This window comes from Empidonax traillii, unplaced genomic scaffold (assembly GCF_003031625.1).
Source record: "Empidonax traillii isolate 1590-97213 ecotype Southwest subspecies unplaced genomic scaffold, ASM303162v1 scaffold1891:size52138, whole genome shotgun sequence".
Classification (NCBI taxonomy): Eukaryota; Metazoa; Chordata; class Aves; order Passeriformes; family Tyrannidae; genus Empidonax; species Empidonax traillii.
In genome coordinates this window covers 9,488-14,650 of record NW_020957084.1, presented here as the reverse complement: position 1 = coordinate 14,650, position 5,163 = coordinate 9,488, and positions in this window count along the sequence as shown.

Genomic DNA, 5,163 nt, shown 5'->3' with positions numbered 1-5,163 from the left:
CTGTAACACTCAGGTATTCATCAGCTCATCAGCGCTGCCTGCCTGGAAGGCATCACGGACTTTAGGAAGGCAGATGAGGGAAATTGTTCAAGGATTCACACGGACAGGTCGGGCAACACCTTCAAAGAAACGCAGAAGGGGTTCGGAATTTGTTGACAGGGTTCACTGAATAGTTGAGTGGTTCTGTCGGACTAATTAAGTCCTAACTACAAAAATAAACACCTATAAAATATCAAAATTACAAAGCAAGTTGCTCTAAGAATGAAATGGAAAAGATTCCCCTGGAAATCCACACAAAGCCTCGACGCAGTTACTCCTGCAAAAACGTGCCAAAAACTCCCCAAAAACCTTTCAAGGAACTCCTTCTTTTAAGGAGACAACTCTGCCTTTTTTTCTCCAACTGACACCCCAAATCAACTGACACCGTGGCTGTCGCACAAGCTGTTGAGTCTGTGCCTTCAGGATGCCTGCAAGTACTTCAGAACAGGGAATGAAGCTCCTGGTTCCACAGGGAAATCAGGGATTTTGATAAAAAAACCAGTCCAATCTGGGGCAGCTCCAGCCCCCTCAAACCCCTCATTTTTGTCAGGTCCAAGCACAGCTTTCGATTCTTTTATTTAATCTTTGACCTTGGAAGAACTTTTCCTCTTTGGCTCTTTCCCTGCCATTCGTCCAGCTCTTCCCAAGCTGCAGAACCACAAACCCAACCACCTGATACAATTGTCCTTTCTGCCTGATTCAATTCCAACCCTCTGCCTTCAAACAGGAAACAGGAACAACCCCCCCAGCTTTAATCTTCAAGGGCACACAGCACTTGCTTCCAGAAATCCCAGGAATTCCTTTCCTAACAGGCACAGGGATTCTCCTCCCGAGAAACCCGGAGTTCTCAGCACTGAGGCCTCGTTTACCACCCGCGGCGTCGATAAGGCCGCGCCAAAACATCTCTGGGAAGCGTTTCCTGCAAAACCCCCCCATCTCCTAATGGGGAAGAGCATTTACAGGTGGGAAAAACACCAGAGGCTCCAGCCTCTCATCTCACAGCCTACAGAAATCTCTGTAAATTCAACCCCTCCTTGGCTCAGAATAAAAAAATCTGCAGTGCACAGAGCGTTCAAACCCCCAACCAGACAGACAGAATTCTGCCTCGATTCCAGAGCTGAACAATTGTCAAGCTGCTTACTTATTAGAAATTAAAAACCCCCCTAAAAGGTGCTGTGGTGTAACTAGCTGAGTAAATGCAAAAGAACACCCAGAGATGCAGAGTCAAACGCAGCCCCTCTGCATCCCACTGCTTGCTGATTGCCACTTCAATCCCTACAATTAGCAGTCCCTTACGTAAGGTGCTGCAGGCAGGAAGGACAAAGGTGGCCTGGCATTGTCACTGGGGGGGCAGGCACCCTGCTCACAGCTTACCCAACATCCACAACCTCGCCAGGCTTACAGGGCTCTCTCCCTGCTGAGCCCAGAGAGGAGAGGACGCTCATTTCACACCGCATCATCTACCCCCATCTCATCTTGTAGGTACCAAACCATCTACCCAGCTAGGATTGGGGAAATTTATTTATTTATTTTTTTTATCAAAAATCCCCCTGGCTTATGATTCTAGAGCTGCTGATTTCCTGCTGTAGGAAGGAACAGTTCTAGCAGAGAATCCCCAAGGCGAAACGTTGAGTGATGCACTGTGCAGGCTCTCCCAGCCTTTGTTCTTCCCTTCATGACTGCTTCCTTCTCTCTCTCTCCTCTGCCTCTCTGAATCCTTCAGCTTTCACTGTGAGATAAGAATTCCAGCCCAAACCTAAGCGCATGTTTAATTTTTTTAGGTGAGGGGAAAAAAAAATGAAACGACCAACCCCCTGTCAATTATCCACTGCCCTGAGTTAAAAAGCAGCCACCCCTCAGGAGCTGCCCATCCGCTTTCCTGCTCTGATTTCATCGCTGCACCAGGTTGTCATTCGTGGCTGGAGCTCCACATCCAGCCCCCCCCCCCAAAAAAATACATCTTCCCACTGGGCCGCTGCAAAACCCTCCCTGAGGTTACAGCAGTCGGAGAAAAGCCATCCCCGCTATTTGTTTTGGCTGCCTTTGGTTTTAATTTTTAACCTGTTGGGGAGACATTAAGCCCGGAGATTTTAACTCAAACCCAAACTCTGGGTGGCTCGGGTGTGGCCGAACAACAACCTGTAAATAAGCAGCCAGCAGACCCTGCCTTGCGAGCCCAGAACTGCTCACAAGTGGCCCACAATTTACGAGGCCTGTTCCGTAAACACCCCTCTATCTGGAGAGACGGCCATGAAAACAAGGGTGGTTAGCCAAGATATCAGTAAGTCTTTCAAGAGAAGAGCTTTAATCCCATTAAAACGGGAGGATTTCTCCAGGAGGGCTCTCCCAACAATTGTCTCCTTCCCTCGTGTGCCCGAGGGTGCAGGAGCCGGATTTACCTCTCCTCGCACCCGTCGGGGGCACCCAAAGCACACCCCGTCTCACCTCGTGAACCTTGACCTTTGCCAGATTAGTTTGTTACAAGCTGATGCTCGGTTAGCTCTGCAAACACACCAAAGGGTTAAAGGCGGGCCCCGATCGATAGGCCTGCAAGGGGAAAATAAAAAAAAAAGAAAAGGGAAAAAAAAGAAAAAAAAGAAGGGAAAACCACTATGCCTTCCAGCATCCCTTTGAGATGCTTTTTTAGGCACAATTCTCCAACAAATCCTGGTTCCTTTTGGCCTCACCGAAAAGGCACGGCAACCCCCCCCCCCCCCCACACCCCCCCGGAGCTTAACATCCCCTAAAGAAGCAAACCGCAAGAACAGCACCCCTTGTAAATAAAACCGCATGCAAAGCAGCACCCCTCAGTCACAAAGCACAGCTACAATTACAAATCATTCCATATCAAATATTTTTGGGTTTCCAACCAGGCTTGCGGAACCGGTGTCCCCACCCTTGCCAAGCGAAAAGATTGGAGGCAGGGTCGTAAATCTCAGCTCTCTCTGCCCCGTTCCTTAAGCATATATATAAAAAAAAAAGAAATAAAAAAAAAAAAAGCCCGAGCCATCTCAGTTCGCTGCAAATATCTGTACATTTACATCCAGAACCCTTTTAGGACTACGTTCGCCACGTACCAGTGCTGTGTGTCTACAAAGTGTGCATTCACAGACTGTTTGGGGCCGGTATCTTTTTCGGCAAGCTCCTCTGCTTTTGGCTGCCATGAAGGGAGGAAGCTCTCCCAGTGTAGTAGCTCAGTGACTGCATTGTGTTCAGGAGCTGATCCGCCTCAAACCAGTTCCAGCCGGTTCTGGTCACCCTACATAAAAAGCTATGGCAACCCTCGCCGAGTTGCCAACAAGTCCCCCCTGAAAATCGCAGGGGTTGGGTTATTATTATTATTATTATTATTTTTTCTCTTAGGTGGGGGGTGTGTGGTGTGGAGCCCCCGGTTCCCCTCCGGCCCGGCCCACGCAGCCCCTGCTCCCCAGAGCCCCCCGCACGCTCTCCCTTCCTCGCCTCCCCCACTTACCTCCCACAACCTGGCTGAGAGCTGGGAGTGAGTGTGTGTGTGAGTGTGTGAGTGTGTGTGTGTGCGTGCCTGTCTGGAGCTAACAAAGAGACCGCAATAAAAATCCTCACAGGATTCTGCCTCGCAGCACCGGGGCAGGCTCGGCCACAGCCTGCTGGGAGACCAAAGCTCGCTTAACCCCGCGTCACATCTGCCCCCTCGTGCCCCACACGGCCGAGGGGGGCTTGTCCCGGCCGCCCTCCCCACTGCTCGCTGCGGCTGGGGCCGCCCGAGTGGCATTTTCAATTTTCCGATGCTCTTGAGCAGCATTGCTTGAGACACGGGACCCACACACACACACGCGCGCCTCCCTCCCCTCCAGAAAGCCATTTCCGCAGCAGCAAGATGCCTGCAAAATAGTTCCTTTGCCCCCTCCTCGCAGCACCGAGTCGGCCGCTGCCCTGCTTTTTGTCGATTTTTTTGTTTCCCTTTTGCTATTCCACTGTGCTAGAGGCCCTAAGAAGAATCGAGCTGCGGCCCCCCCCTGGCCGGCCCCCCCCCCCCCCGGCTGGGGAGGCCCGGGCAGGTTCTCCTGCACAGCTCCCACCCCGGCCCGAGCCGCCTGCTCAGAGCCCTGCCCTTGGCCCCGCGGGGCGATGCCTGGCACGGGGCTCGGCTCCCCCCGCGGTGCCCGGGCCGCTCCGGGGGCTCCGCACCCACCTGTGCCCGCCGTGCCGCTCCTGCCCCGCTCCCCCTTCAGCTCGGCCGGGCTGGGCCTTCCTGCCGCATGGCCGACTGGCAGCACCACGCACCGACACGGCAGCCACCCCGCTCCTCCTGGCTACTCACCCTTGCTCTGGGAACACCAGTAACCACCTCCGCCTACGCGCCGAGCCCCCTCCTCTCGGGGGCTGCGGGAGATGCTGCTCTGCAGGGCTCCCTCCGGGCGGCTGGGCAACCCCGGCCGGCCCCTCTTGCCCTGGGCTGCACCTGCAACTGAGCAGAGGTCTCGGGCACAACCCCGCACACCTTCTCCGCATCCCCTCATCCCCACCCCGTTCTGGGGAGAAGCACCATGTCCTTCCGCTGCCTCGGCCCCTCTTTCCCCGCACGGGCGGCCGCGGCCGGCCCTCCCTCGGCCCCCTCGGCCCGGGGGGCCGCTCCCTCCTCCGGGGCCGCCGCGGCCCCCCGGCCACCTCCCCGCGGGGCCCGCTCGCCGCCGGCCCTGCCCGGCCGGGCCCTGCGAGCCCCCGGGGACACCCGGGCGGAGGAGGCCGCGGTCCCTCCGGCGACGGCCACGGCGATCCGGCCCCCGCCCGGCCGGCCTCGGCGCGGGTACCCGCGGGGGCTCCGGCCGCCGGCGGGCCGGGAGGGAAGCGACCCCACCGCATGCAAGCTCCGGTCCCCATGCGACACACCTGCTGCGGCCGGAGCCGGCGGGCTCGGCCAGGGCTACGGCCCGCGGCGCGGCCCGGCCCCGCGACGGAGGAACATAATGGCAGGAGGCTGCGGGGCTGGGCGGTGGGGGTGGGGGTGCTCGGCGGCACAGATGGGGAGACGCTCCCGTGTGATTCCGTGTGGAACGGCTCCCTGGAGAGTGCCGGGGGCGGGGAGGCTGCGGGGCCGCCGCGGGGCCGGGGCCGGGTCGCGGCCTCCCGCAGCCCGGCCGGCTC